This window comes from Zonotrichia albicollis, chromosome 12 (genome assembly GCF_047830755.1).
Source record: "Zonotrichia albicollis isolate bZonAlb1 chromosome 12, bZonAlb1.hap1, whole genome shotgun sequence".
NCBI classification, from domain to species: Eukaryota; Metazoa; Chordata; class Aves; order Passeriformes; family Passerellidae; genus Zonotrichia; species Zonotrichia albicollis.
In genome coordinates, this window is record NC_133830.1 from 9,611,374 (window position 1) to 9,627,410 (window position 16,037).

Genomic DNA, 16,037 nt, shown 5'->3' on the forward strand with positions numbered 1-16,037 from the left:
TTTACCACCACCTTGACCATCTCAAGCACGTGGGATTTGCCCTCTTCCCCAGGACTGTTAGACCCACAGACTCATAAACCTTTCTTTCCCCTGGACTGCCTTTTCGAAGCACAGAAACTGGGTTATAGGTAAGACTAGGCTCACAACAAGCCATTAAAAACTACTCACAACTTCTGGAGAGGAAGCTATCTAAAACAGACTGAATTTGCAGGAGGAATTTTGTCTTGGGGGACTACAGCAATAACAGGTAACAATCCCCAGACAAAAATGGAGAGGAGACACACAGAAACACTGATTTTGATCCAAATGCAGTCAGAACAAATAGAAGCAGCACCTCCAGTGGCAGCTGATCACAGCAGCTCATCTCCAGGCAGAGCTAGTACTTCTGTTTGTCAAATGAAAAAACTCATGTCTACCCTCTGCCCCTCAAAAATTTTATGACTTGCCAGATTCCAGGAATCACAAAAAACATTATTGAACCAGGGCCAAGGACCAGAAAATCTAGGGGAAGCACTTCTTGTAGCAGCCTAGGTCACCACTGGGGCTCCTCCTGTGCCAGCCTTTCACACTGTTTTCCCAGCTGAAGATGGGACCCACTTCTCCAATTCAGCTTTGCCTCAGTGAGTTACTCACACTCATACAAGCTCAAAAACTTGAGACTCTTGACTAGGATAAGGCTGGAAGCAGGGAGAGTTTGTTATTGTTCTAAGGGGTTTATGTAGGCTTTTTTAATTAATTCTTGGGATGTGCTCAGACACTGAGATGGTGGAAACCATATAAGTAGCTAGATTAGAGCAACAGACATAGCAGTGGTATTGGATACAGAAATAACAGTCATTGCCAGTTCCTTGGGAAGAGAGGACAAATGAATAAACATCAATCACAACATCTGAAACCACCAGGCTTGGAAAAGCCTCTTGATTTTAGGAAAAATCCACTGAAAGATGCCAGGGCTAGATCTGGCATCTGACTTTTTCTCAGGAGTATAATTCCCATTGCGGAAGAAAGGGATTTTTGAGGAGCCATAAATTCAGGAACCTTCTCTGCCATTATCTTTTAGTAATAAGCTATATGGACAAATACAAGGCTTTGTTTGTTTTGTAGGGCTTATTTTAAATATGTACTTTTCCCTAAGCTTATTTTCCAAATATTTTTCATGATGAAAAATTGCGTGCTGTCCCAGGATGATGTACAAACTGAATGTAAAGGCAAGCAAAATATCCAAATAGGTCTGACTCTTGGTATCTCCCAAGTACAAGATGGTCTCACCTCTCTGCTCTTACCAGATCCAGCACACCATCAAGAAGGCAGGGAAGAATTCAGGAGGAAATGATAAGTATGTAAGGACTGAATGTCAATATAACTATACAATAAGTCCTATCCCAGCTATGAGACCAGAAAGGTATTTTCAGTTTCTGGTGTTATTTACGAAGATATTTCTGAAGGAATGCAGACTGTGCTGTTTTGGGGAGGGAGGAATTGGCTTCTTTAGAATTATTCAAAACTTATTTAATAAAAGCTTTCTGTATTTCCTTACAGCTGGAGACCAATCATTGCGACACAGATAGAAAAGCTGGAGGCTGGAAGAAGAGAAATTCTTTTATTTAACCCCAGTTCCTTACACACACAGCTAGTGTGTGCAAAATGTGTCCAGGTTCTGTGAAGTGTGACATACTGAATACCTCTGTCTGCCTCAGCAATATTTGAAGCTTTACATTGAGCTGAGTGCTCAAATCCCAGAAGGTGGCATTGGGAGGGCAATCCCTTAGGACATCCTTGGTGTCAAATTCTTTGAGGATATTTGAGTAGACTAAATGCATCACAGCGAGGTGACATTTACCTTCTACAGAGCATGGAGGAGACCATGTGTTATGAAACTCTCTTCAGCTTTGGTTTCCTCAGTAAAAGGAAAATATTAAAGAATAAATCCAAACATAACCACAATGAAGTTTCAGGAGGTATTGATTCAAGATGGGGATGCCCAAAATACACATAAAGGGTGGAATGCTGGCACCATGAATATCAGCAAGAAAATCTCCTGGTGGCTGCACTGGAACTGTGTCCATACAGTTTATCCAGACAAAGACAGTATAAACACCAGAGGCTCAATTGTCCCTGAGCTAACAGTGCTCAGTTGTTTAAGCGCAGGAAATGGCCCACCCTTTTCCCACCTTTGTACACCCAGGCAGGGGTCAGACACAGTGTGGCTGCCACAAGGGCAAGGCTGATTCCAGCATGGGTCTGACACAGGGTGACAGAGGCAGGGGGATGGCAGAGCTGCTGCCCTGGAGCTCTGCCAGTGGTGGCACAAATGGGGACAACGTACAGTTCATCTGTACGTGGGCAAGCAGATACTTTCTATTGGTTATCTTGGAGAAACTGGCTTAAACCACTGTTCAAGACACAGGTTTTTTTCTTAAAGTCAATACTCAGGTGAAAGAAAACTTCCAATAGTTTCCCTTAAAAGTCTTATATTAGAAAGAAGTCCAAGGAAACAAAATTACCACAGTCATTGTCACAACACAATCCCACCTTCTTCCAGTATCTTTTGCCACCAAAACAGGATCCTGAAGTAGTTGTTTTTAGTTCAGGATTAAGATGATTTCATCTTTTACATTCATTATCTGAATAAATGAGTACATACTTCTCTCATTCTTCATATTTGTCTTGATTATTCACCTTTGGTAATGGAACATGTAGGAGTGGGAAGGCATGAGTTCACTGCCAGGGAGTGCCTCTGCAGGCAAAATGAGATGCAAGTACAAAAATCAAAAGCCATGATGGAAACCTATTTTTTCATTTTCTCCTAACCTAAAAACTCAAGGCAAAACAGTTGTCCAGGCCTCTCCAGGAGCTCTCCACATATTAATCATTGTGAAGCCCCCATCTTGGGAAAAGTGGGATCAGGCATTGAGACCTGAATTTCCATGCTACATAAGCATGCACACATTTAATCCGGTTGTGGTTTCCTTAATATGCAAGGATCCTAAAGCCAGCTCTGGTTTGACTCATCAGTTCCAGCTAATTTTCAAGCTAAGGACTCTAATAAGCAGATTCAAGAGCATCTGGGCAAATTTAGCTCCAACCAATTTGCCTCAAGAACATCCTTTGAATACATTTGCATAGTCTATGCTCACAAAGCCCCGTCAAACATGCTTTGCCAGCTGCTGGCTGGGCCCCTCAGCCTGGCACACTGTTCTCACTGCTAATACCCACTGAAGCCATGACAAAGGCTTAGAGTCATCCACTCCTCCTTTAGTTGATATTATGTGTACCCCTGTACCATGGTGTGCAACAAATGCCTGGAATAATGATGATTTAAATGCTGGACAGGCAGTGTGCAGGCAGGGAGCTCATGCCCCATGTCACTGTGCCACAACCTTGACCTGATGACAGGATGCCTGAGAGTGAGAATGCAGAGCCATCACTAGCACCAGTCTTGGCTTTCCCTCTGCAGTGCCAAGTTTGATAGTCTCTTTGGTGATCCAGGCACATGCCCATTAAGAAAGTTTATTTTAAAGATGTCAGGTAGCAGCTGATGGGTGGTAGGAAAGTTTTAGTATTCCAAATCAGGCAGTGTTTGAATGAACAATCTACAGATGTGAATGTCAGGAGATGTATTGGCAATACCAGTGCTAGAGTCTTTGTGAACTCTGAGTACTTGCTCTTTGGTGCCTAATTATAGTCCCTGGAGCAGTTCATTACGTGCAGTGTATTGGGATCTAGGGATCCTGGTCAGATTTGAAGTTCCTTAGTGGCAGGTAAGGAACTGCACAAACACAGCTGTAACTTCACTGGGTTTAGTCCGATATGTGCAGATATGCAGTTCTATTGTGTTCCAGCTCATTCTCTATTTCACACCTACTGAACACTCTGCAACTGCTTAAGAGCATGAAGTAAATTGTGCATAAATGTTTGCAGAATGTGGGGCTAAATAAAGATCAGCAGTAATATAGGCAAGGGAGTGAAAGGGAAGATAAAAGTAACCATAAGGGGAACTTGTGATTACGTAGCCTGGCTACATACATTGTGGGCTTCAGAGTTTGGTACTTTTGTTTGTTTGCTTAATGTAAATGAGCAAGAGAATTTAAAGAATCCCTGCCACTGAAGCCAGAGCTGCAGTGTTGTAGGCCTCACCCAGTGCATTTATAAAAGTCTTTCCTTGTTCAGCAAAACACTTGGCCACATTTTGCACTCTAAGAGGAGAATACCAAATAGCACGTTCTGGGCAAGAACTGGGGACCACTTGCCTGCAAAGTGCAAACCCAAATAAACATGCTATCCCCAAAATACTCCTGTACAATGAGAATATGCAGGGAGGAGCCTCTGAGGTTTGGGGGTGTTTTTTCTTTCAATATTTGTGAACTCTTTTCTGTGTTCCTTGGCTAGCTCTAACCAAAAGCTACCTTTAGGAATGTTCTGTATTCCATCTAATTTAGATGTACCCAATTTAGATGCAATTTCTCACCATAGATCACTTTCAGAACAAGTTTCTTTGTAAGCTGTTGACAGAAAATGGTTATAGTCCTATTATACTTGAGCAAAAATGCAGACTGAGTAATAGAGGGAATATCTTTTCCTTTGGTTTACTGGAGTTTATTTCCCTGTTGTGCAAAGTTTTGTCACCAACTCACTTTGTCTTGACTTGTACTTTTTGTTCTCCGTGAGCAGTTTAACAAGCTGAAGTTCAGAGAATTTGCAGAGTGCATTTGTTTTGGAGTGACAATATTTCCAGGGAACCAGAATTCCTAAAACAAATTATGTTAATCAGAAATATGTTGTAACTTCTCTGCTTTGGGAACACTGAGATAAGAAATCACCTTTAACTTACTGACACACTTCTGAGTTTTGGCCACTGAATAGTTGCAGCAATCTACACATTGAGTATCAGCTATTTGTAGCACTTGGCAAACAGGATAAAACAGGTGAAACTCTGATTTTTTTTATCAGCTCTCTGCAGGTTTAAAAGCTTTATTTAACAAAGAGTTTCTATACTTACTGAAGTTAAGCATACACTGAAGATAAGCAAAGGCCTGAAAGCTTTGCTAATTCACACTCAGTTAAGTAAGGTTACAGGGCTTTTGCTTCATCTGGGCCACAGCTAACAGCTGAGTAGTGATACTGGGTGCAACAACCAGAACTCTAAGGAGGGTGTGGATGCTATTTTTGACCCACTTACATTGATTACTATTCAAGTTTTGTGTCAGTTACAACATGTTACATAGACACAGAGAATCTACAAACAAGCCCAAGGTACCTTCTTGGTTTAACAACACCTCACTTCAGAGCCCTTCAGTTTTTTACCTTGGCTGGTGGCTTTTTTTTTCACCCCTGCATGCCAAGTTGGCTGATCTCACTGAATATTGATATGTGAAAGAAACAAGCCTCCCCTTTACTTAACATGAGTCTTGTTTGCTCTTCCTGGCATTGGATCTTTCTTACATCTGCAGGGAGGGTTAGTTTTTAATCTGTGTTATTGCAATGTGTCTCCATCAAGATAGAGGCATGCCCTAGCAGGACAAGATGCTATGAAAGTTCAGGTTGCTGCTCTTTGCTTCCAGCAAAGGAAATAATGTTTTAGCCACCCATGTTGAATCACCAGTGGCCAGCATGGAAAGCTTTTGTAGACCAAAACCTACCAGACCGTTGATGTTTGCAACGCCCATGGTGCAGCTCAGGGACCAGCAAATCAAAGGCTGAATTTGAATTTACTACTGAAGTCTTGATCTTGTTAAGCTTGACTTGCCTAGGAAATCTTCCTTCATGATATTAAACCTACTGATTTAAACATGAACCCAATCCCTTTCCTACTGAAATCCTTCCTAAAGGCATTAGGAGAAGCCAAAACTTGTGGATTACCCTGGTGAAAGAACATGCTATGAGCAGGCATTATGGGCTTTGGAGGGAACAAAACAGAGCACAGTAATGATTAGAAATCCCAGGATCACACTCTCAAACCAAACACAAGGTCCTTACAAGTTTTTCTCTGAAATGAGTGGGAGGGTGGCTTTCAGGGCTATGTCAGTGCTGTATTGCAACACACCTTTGCCATAGCTTTGGTTGACAGTTCTCCCAGTGTACCTGCCTGTGGACAAAACTCACTTTCCAAAGGTATTTATGACTTTCACATACAGACCTTGTTCTTTCCAACAAAAGCAAATGAAGCTCATGGAGAAAGACACTTAGATTATGACAGTCTGCTGACACACATGCAAAAAGTGTTTTTTTTCAACTCAGAATAGCCAGAATACCCCTATGAAATATTCTTTCTCACACAACATACTGTTTTCTCATTATGTGTGTTGACATTTTTCAGACTGACCTCAGCTAGATATTTTGTTCCGGAGTCCCCATTTAGTGGAACATTTAAACAATAACACTTTGAAGCATGCTCAGTCTCTCTTTTGAAGTCCATTCAGGCTCTGCCCTAGGGTCAGCAGGCGCATTCCAGCAATGATGCACGGACCATCTGCTGTACAAGTTTAAATCCCACTGGTCCTATACCTAGAGGTACTAACATGTTGCATAACTAGCTCTGAAAAACAGCCTGTCAGTTCAGATGGAGTTTGGATTTATTCCTAGAGCTCTCTTATGCTCCTGCTGGAGGGCCTGCGTACAGTAACCTTTGAATGTGGTTTCTGGGAGCTACAAAGTAATGAGATAAATAATAAGAAATGACATTAAATTCTTGCATTCAAAATCTTTATTTTCCTTTGCCCATTTACACCCTGGCTCTGTGATTCCCTGGGTTTACTGTCTGGCACATCATTTAGGTGCCTTCCTATTCCAGGCTTTTCACTTAGGTGGACTCTGGCTTAGTTACTCTAAATAGTGATCCATGGCTTAATGTCAATTGCTGCACAAGAGAAAACCAGGATGGTGCAATATAAGGAGTGAATTTTTCAAGAAAATGCCAATGATTCATATGACCAGGGACTATTTACTTGGGTAAGAACCTGGCATCAAAAACATGACAAAAATCTCTGCCAAGAAAAGTCTTTGTCTATATATTTTATCCATTGTGCTTTAATGTCATTATTAAACTTAACAATGCATTGGCTGAGGTTAATGTATATCAGACCCAAGCACTGTTGGTCTCATTGATGCTATGTAAACATAGAGGAAGGAGTGGTCCCTGCCCTTGGGAGTTTAAAATCTAAACTTGGACAATATACTTCAAACATATGGTATATCCTGCAGGCTGAATGACCAAACTTCAATCAGCATTAGCCTTAACAATTAATTTATGTTGCACATATGTTCTGTATTTGGGGGCAATAGCCACGATGGCCCCTTGACAGAAATGTGAGTGTATATACATGCTGACCTTTTGATGGTGCAGAGGGACATGGCAACAAGAAGAGATCTGTGAGATGGAGAATGGCACGAGGGTGAGCATGGCAGAGAGCCATAAATAGAGCACAAAAGAAGAGATGTGGAAGTCTTGTGGCAAAAGTGAAGAAGAAGAGCCATATCAGAGCAAGTTTTTTCAGAGCAGCTCTAGCACTAGTTGAGCACCAAAAGAAGTGGGCACATTTCCACTTCTGAGTATCTGTCACTTATTTAGATGCCTCCTTGGAAACTGAGTTCTCCGGAAAATCTGTCTTCAGCGGTGGGTGCGGAGCACTAGACAATCTGGCCTGTTCATTTTCTCAGTATGTGGTTCATCTGTTCTAAGGAACAAGTCCTTCTGGAAATGGGAAAAAAGAAAAAGGCAGAAAGAAATGTTGGATACAGAAAAGCATGCAAGCTGCCTTGTGGGCTAATGATCAAGAAAGGCAGAATAAGCAAAATTTCATAAACCAAATGAAGTCAAATGTCCTATAAACACTGCACTAGTCCAGGAAAGATGGTGGACATGGGTTAAAGCACTGAGTAGGAGTCAGAAGATATGAATTGGCTGAATTGCTTCATCTCCCTGCACAAAATGTTCATATCTGACCAAAAAAAAACAAAACAAAAAAAAAAAGGTGGAGCATGAATATTTGACCCACTTCCCTACAGGAGGAAATTGTGAACATTAGTTAAGATCAAAACATAGCCTCAGAAGGAAGGAGCAGCCCACGGGATTGAGGGGAGATCATCTGAGGCTTTCTGCCTCCATAAAACAGAGCCGAAAACTGCACAACAGAGCATGAAGAGACCTAAAGCTGTAGAGCGCTATGTGGGACACGCTTCCATGTAGGCAGAAATCCAGCCCCCAGCTGTGGAGGGATATAAATCCCCATTTGTTTGTCATGCCACACGATGGAGTGTGATGTAGCACTAGTGGTAGCCAGTCAATTTTTTAGTTAGAGCTCCTCAGACCTTACTGTCACCTCTGAACCCTCTGAGTCAAACAGTCACCTATTGCATAATGAACCTCTCTCTGCATCACCTCCAAACTTGTCCTTGCATCTCCGTGGTGGGATCCTGTAAGAGGATTGGGTGGGCCACGAGGGAGCAACTCCATTGTGTGAGCACAAAAAGCCACGTTCATTAGCAGGCAGGCATCTCAGAACCAGTCGTGGAAAAAAAGAGAGTGGATTTGCCATTAAATCGGATATTCTTGGAGGTTTTCCTCAACACAACTCCCTCTTTAAAGCTAACAGAAGCAATTGAGAAAACTGCTTAGTAATTCCTGAGTTCCAGTCCCAGCTCTGACATGAACTCTGAGGCCAATATAATCCTCTTGTTCCCTACAATAAGGCCTCAATCCTCCCCTGCTGTAAATCAGCCTAACGCCATTCACACAAGTTAGTGTTACCCCATTGGAAGATTTGGTTCAGAAATTAGGGCACCACGGGACAGGGCAATGCAGAAATACCCAGGAAAATCTGTTCCCCAGAGAAGTTTACACTCCAAACCAAGAATATGTGTGCTTGTGAGCTGTCCTCATGACATTTTGGGCCCACAGAGTGGTTGCCTCCTGACAGGACATGTTCCTGTGAGATGCAGGTTTATGAGTGATAGCTATCTCAGGGTAATTAACCATCTTCAGCTACTGCTGCCAGTGAAGGGAGGGAGCTTTGCAGTGCCCACTGTACAGCCACAGATTCACTCTGCAAAGGAGCTTCCAGAGACTTGCTTTGTGCAGGAACCAGTTCAAAGGGGCCAGGTCAGGAGCTGGGAATGACCCAAAATTTAAACAAGGTTCCTAGCTCACATCCATTGCCATTTTCTAGTTACATTTGCCCTCTTCTTGGTAAACAGCAAATATTTTCTTGGAATCAGTCTAATTTCTTATGCCAGTGGCAAAATAAACCCCAGCTCATCATGAATGTGTCCTTTCCAAAGAATTACCACAAAAATGTCTGAAACCCTATGAAAGCTGTTAATGACTATAAATCTCCATAGGGCTTCCCCCCCCCCCCTTCCTCTTCCCTCTTTTCTCCTTGCTCTGATGAGCTGGTGAGTTGGGAATGGCTTTAAATACCACAATAGTCATGGCAGGACATCAAGAAAGAAAAAGGAACAGGGTTTTGAAATACTTTGTGTAAGGCTCCAAGCACTGGAGTTGGTGCTGAGCTGACTGGCGTGTACCACACAGCAGTCAGATGATCTCTGCAGCTTTGGGAAATAGGAGAAACTCTGGAGAAGGGTGGGGGGGAAATGGTCTCTCCCATATTGGTCTTTATTGTCTTATGGATTTTATCACAGTATTGTTCTTTATTTCCTGCTATTTATAGGCTCTCATGTTTTGTGCTGCTTTCATGTTTGTGTTATCTGCCTTCCCACGACATGCTTCACCCCAGCCCTTGCCTGCAGCTGGGTCCATAAAGGCACATGGTTTGGAATGGCACATCAGGGCTCATCTTCTTTCCCTGGGCAATGAAAGCAAACTGCCCTTTTCTGAAGCACTGAGCAACCTAAGATGGTGATTTAAATGATGGTGGTTTTTCTGGAAACTCTCAAGACAGGGACTGAAGAGTTTGTCACTGGGCTTTTGGTTATCAAGCAATGGCATTCTTTAAAAGTCCCAGACAGTGATGCTGGGGCTGTTCGCTCTGCAGTCCACATTTTACAATGAATTTAAACCATCAGCCCATCAGTATATGACTTGGTAATAACCACTCCAAAACCTTCATCTGACTTCTTTTATAACTCTTTGTACAAGGTAATGCAGAGAGAATGTGCTACAGGGGCTATCTCTGTCTTAATTCTCTGTGATTTAGGGATGCAACTCCACTGACCTGAGCTAGCAAAAGTGAAGCTAGTTCTGGTTTGAAACAAACATAAGTTTTCTAAAAGTCTCATCCTTAATAAACTTGCTGCCTAAAAGATGGCTCCAAAAGGTCAAGGGGCTAGAAATAAAAATGGGAGAGGTGAAAAATAGTGCTGAAATCACTCAAGTCAATGATTGAATCCTATCAAGATCCTTGTACCTTACCCCAAAGTGGTTTCTAGGAAGCCAAAACACCAACTCCCAGCACAAACCAGGCTGCTGGTTAGGCAGGCTGATGCTGAGGGATTTGCCCCCACCAACAATCCCTTTTGTGCACTTAGGGAGTGACAACAAGGCTCTTGCATGATTCCACAACTTGCATCACTTCTCATGTACCAAGCAGCCTGCCTTGGAAGAGTCCACACACCTCAGTGCCAGTAACAATAGGAAAACCCTTTCACCTAAACAGAGAGGAACAGCAAGCCCTGCTCTGGGACCCTTTCACAACACTTACTCAGCAGCAAAACCTACTATGGGCTGCTGGAGAATTTTAAAGAAAATGAAATACTTGCAGAAAGATGAAGCCAGACTTTGGCAGGTTTGCTGATGGGACTTTTGGGCAAGTTACTCCCACTTTTTTACCTGTGAATGTGTGCAAAAAGGCCAGAGAATATCATTCTTTGGTGCTATGGAACAGCATAAAGGCACCTGTTTGCCAAGGGGGGTCATTCTGTTTTGTTTCTCAATTTGTGTCTACTTTGGGAACATCCCTTGAAAAAAGAACCACAATTCTGCTGTATGCAGTGTGAAATATAGGTTTCATTCAGACAGTTAGACAGAGGTTTCTGTAGTTGTCCTCATTCCCTGCAGCAGCCAGACTGAAAGAAGAGAATGGACAGAAATTGGAATCATGTATAATGCACCAGACTAAGCAAAGATAAAGTGTGGTGCAAGGAGAATTAAGTGGTGACAAAGAGCCTAGGATTCTTTTTAGGTGCTGCTAAGAAGCCAGTTTATGTCAAGCCAGGAACATCACTAAAGCACATTTCTTGTCTCCCAAGCACTAGTGAGTCCCAAAAGCTGCCATTAAAATTTTTTAGTATCCATTACAGGGAAATCATTGGTTGCAAACAATGTGGGGAAAGCTATGTGAAAATTCTTTTTCAGGGTGGGATGAAAAAAATGTCAATAGGGAACTCCACAACACTGGAAAACAAAGACTGAACCAACTCTCATTCCATCTGAGAACCAATTAAAAGCGTGAAACCAAAGATTTCCAGCAGAGACTGCTGCAAAAACTTAAAAGATAGTGGCTCTGGAGCAACTGCTGTAGAACATAGCCCCAGCCCTCCCAAAAAGTGCCAAGTGCCTTAATGTCCATGGGAATCAGCGTGGATGGGAGTGTCACCTCTCCCAAGACCAGCAGTTACATTCTCCTTCAGTCCTTTGTTTCAGCTGGTGAAAATCCGACTGTTCTCAGCTCGGTGCCTGGTGCAAGCCAACTCCTGTTTATCTCCTGAGCCACACTTTGCAGAGTGTCATCAGGTGCCCTCTTGGCCACCATCTAAGGAGCACTGACAGGTTGTGGTAGTTTTCCAGTCCGACTCTGAAATGGTTATTCACACTTTTATCATGGCAAGATTAGATAATTGTAATTCTTTATTGGCTGTCTTCCCAAAGGGGGCTCTGCACAAACTCCAGATGGTGTGAAATATGGCTGGCAGAATTTGAGTTAAGAAGGGACAGTATCATCCATTCTGTTAAAACCTCCACCTTGGCAACTGGTTAGACAGCAAACTGATTTCAAACCTGTCCTTTTCCCCTCTGTGCCCAGCTGAGGCCAGGTCTCTGTCAGCCATATTTTGATTCGTTATAGTCCAGAGTGTATTACCCAGGCACACACTACCTGGTAAATAATTCTCTGAGGAGTCATTTCAAAAAGGTGAGGGAAGTAGAAACCTGATTTCCATCTGCTCATTCTACTCCATAGCCTGTGCAAAAGCTGGGCGGGATTCTGCAATTACACCCTTTGCAAACATCACACAGTGTCAAGGATCAATCAGCCGCTCTTAGTGAACTGCCCTAACCAAAACTGCAGCCTAAAAACCCCTGTTCCTGGCCACCTGCCTCCAGGCATGAGACACCAAACCATAGCCATCCCCTGGCATAGCTAGGGAGAAATGGCAATGCCAACCTTATCCCACAGAGGCAGCCATCTAAATGCAGCACACCCCTAAGGCTCTTCTAATTTTCAGGTGGCCAATCCCTTCCAACCCCACTGTGAGGTGCCAAGGGGACACCCGGACAGCAGCCAGCTCCCTGCTCCTGCCCCAGCACTGCAGGGACTCATCAGAAAGCACAGACTGCTGGTACGTGTTCCTATGTGCCATCTTGCACTTTATATAAACAGTGGTTACACAAACAATTGATAGGATAATAACTGGCTTAATACAGACCAGCACAAATAAAACCTTCCGGTGTTTTGGGCTTTTGTCTTTTTAGAACTTTCCCTTTCTGGAAGAGCGTGATACGAAAGGTGTATTCCTTCGCATTTGATTTGTTTTTATATTGAGCCCAAGAGTTAAAACCTTCCCTGATTTATCTCATAGTGCCTAAACTCCTACAGGCCTTTTGGGCAAGGGAAACATCCTGGGCAGGCTGTAATTAAAATCTAGTAAAGAATGATAATTTGGCTTCTTTTTACCAACTGCTATTTACACAGCAGAATGTGATTTGCTGCATAAGGGGGAGAAGGGCTGGGGATGGCTTTGCTGTGCACTGGAATGGCATGGCAAACACGGCGTGCTCTCAGCTGTTTACCTTCCCCGTCACTTCTGCAGGGAACCTGTGACCTGCCACTCATGGATGTGGATATAAAAGCCCATGCTGTTTTGGTTGGTTGTTTTTTCTGTTAGTGCAAGACAGCTGACACAGACTGTTTGCTTTGGGAAAACAACCAAACCCTTTTGTTTTGCATGAAGGGGGTGACAAAACCTGTATATAAAGAATTGCCCTGACTCTGCAAACAGCTACTGCACAAGGAAGAACAACTGATGGTCAGCTGCAGGGCATGCTGACTGTCATTTTAGACCTACAGTGCCACTGTCATTTTAGAAATTTAGAAGCCTTGGGAAGTTGAAGACACAAAAATATTTCCCCATATGTATAAAACAAAATTTTAAGAAAAATTCCAGCAATGTGAGAGAACAGACAAAATCAGGATGGTTTACTTGAAATAATAAGAATTTAGAGTTGAGACAAAATGATCTCTGCACCTTGTGCTATACTGTTCCACACTTTCTATTTAACTGAGAAGCATACAGCAACTTCTGGTACTGCTTTTACAAACCATGTCCTGCTGGACCAGATGTTTGGCCATTTTAGCACAAGAGATATAGAGAAAAGGGCTTGGGATGACTGCAGCCTGTACCACCCTGAGAGCAGATTCAAGGACAGGAGCTACCACAAAGTAAACCCAGCACTTTGATAAAGCCCTGTCTCAGTGCTACCTTCAGCATGCTGCAAGCTGTGAGAGATGCTGACAAAACCCTCTCAGTCACCCATTCATTCCATTTCCAGGTTTCTCCAAACCAGACTGTGAAGGTGCCAGTCCAAGTCCCACCAGTACTGAGGTACAGCCTTAGCTTAAATTTAGAATGAAATTTTTACATCTTTTAATTTTCTAACAGTTCATTTTAAAGACAAATTTTATCAGTATGTTTTCAGCTGGAGCACTTCACAAGTGGGTGAGCTCTAGGTATCTGAACAGAGGCATCTAGAACTATTTGAAAGTTTGTGACCATCCCAAAGTCAGGTAAAAGTCAGAGCCTCCAGGAGATTCACATCCTCTTTTAGGACAGATAGAGCTCATGTGGGACACACAGAGGCACTGCAGTATATCACATATCCTATATAGTGCCAGACATATGCTTAAAAATGTGTAAACTAATAACTGGTTAATTGCTTAAAAAGACCTGGTTTTTGCAATAAAGCCACTCTCCTTTGCACTGCCTGGGGACTCTGTGTTGTTTGCTTCATACAGGTAAGCAGCTTAACTGCCTCCTATGTGAGTCAACTCCATGTTTGCAAAGGATCTGCTCCCAGCTTGCCTGCTGAGAACTGAGCCATGAATGCATTCTGTGCATTTCAGAAAACTCTCTGAAGGGAGTGCTGGGAAAGGAAATACCTGCTTACATTACATAAAATATAACAGCTTAGTTGTATTCCCTGTGAAGTCACTAGAAAGGTCTCAATAACACCAGAGAAACCCAAGCCATGATCTGCTCAAGCCTTCATGCACACAAACATCAATCCATTCAGCACATGCATATGATGCCGATAACCATCTGATGGGCCACATGACAGACCAGAAAATCAGACAGCAAACCTCACCCCAGTGTGTGACACAGAGCCCACCAGCCCCAACATGTGCCATTTCAAGCCTAGCTCTTTATCAGATGAAAGGAAGGCTCTCCTGATCACATAAACAGCATAATAAGTGCTGGAGCCCTCAGCTGTGAACATGAATGCTCAATATGCCAGGTGGCTCAAGCTGCAAGCATGTAATCTCCTGTTGTTGCGTAGCTTTCAGGCATCTTTCCATGTTCTTAATTCTCCTGATAGATTTAGAGAGATTTATTTCCAAATACCACATTTTCCAGCAATTCATAACATATCACACATCATGAACTCTGTCTACCACACTGCAGCCCAGAGTGAAAGAGCTCAGATATTCCTACAGATCCACTCTTGAACAGCTGGGGGGAAGCACATTAAAAAGAGGCATGTTGTATTCTCTAGAGACCACCACTGTGACCAGAAGTGTGAATGACTACCCAAACCTCATGTTATTTGCAAAGCTGTAGAACGAGTAGAAAAACAAATAGATCACAGGCATTCATACAGAGGCTTTAATTAGAGAGAAGGATGTAGCTCTCTGCATAGGAAAGCTGTGTCTTCATGTGGTGCAAATCAACACAGCTCTATTATGGAATTACATCAGTCTGTGCCAACGGGGATTCAGTCCAGGTATGCACACAAGGATGTCTGTCTTTACCATGGAAACACAACACCTAGGTGAGGGATCACACAAGCAGCTTACCAGCAACTGTACTAATACTTGAGAGAACAGGAAAGAAAAATGGAAACAATTGTTCTAATTGAAACTATGGGGGGTGTGTAAGTAGGGCAGAACGCACAGCAATTACCTGATTTGGAGCTGAGCCACAACACCAGCACTGCTGCTCCTGCTCTATGGGACTGCAAAGGAGCCTAAGTAAACAGGATTCTGGTTTTTCCATCTTTGGCTAAAATGGTTGTTTAAACAGAAAAGTTCCCCTTTTTACACAGGGAACTGTGTAACAAGACATGGTGCCTGCCCAGATCTGGGGACTGAAGCAAGGCCACGAGCTGAGGATCTGAATTGCTGTCCATACTTGCATCAAACAGCAAAGAGATATGGTGCTCCCTCAGAGAGATATTTCCTGCCTTGACAGTGGATAGGCACAGCTTTGATCAGCTGGGGGAAGGAAACTCCAGGTTACTACAAATGAAATCAAAGCTCCAGAAGAGTTAACATGAACATTCTGGATTTCCTCAGACTGGAGATACTACCAGCTCACAGTTCCCTCTCCCTTCCCTCCCAGTCCACTTGCCACATACCACTGATATTCCTCCCTCACAGCCATCACCAGCAGGCTGCAGGCACTGCTCCTCACTCGCCACTACATCTCTCATAAAGACAGGCAAATCTGCCCAGAAAGCTGTCGAGAGGCTGGTCCCCAGAAATCCCACACAGCTGTGGTTTCCCAGGCACAGGGTGCATGAGAGGCACAGAGACCTCTCATGCATGGTTAATGGTTAATAACAAAATGAGGGTCCACTGGTAGCATGG

General features: G+C 43.1%; 1 protein-coding gene across 6 annotated transcripts in view; it reads right to left on the reverse strand.

The window, feature by feature from the left end:
- SLC6A6 (solute carrier family 6 member 6) overlaps positions 1–16,037 on the reverse strand; it is a 92,168-nt gene that overhangs the window by 69,126 nt on the left and 7,005 nt on the right. The gene's annotated exons all lie outside the window — the stretch shown is intronic.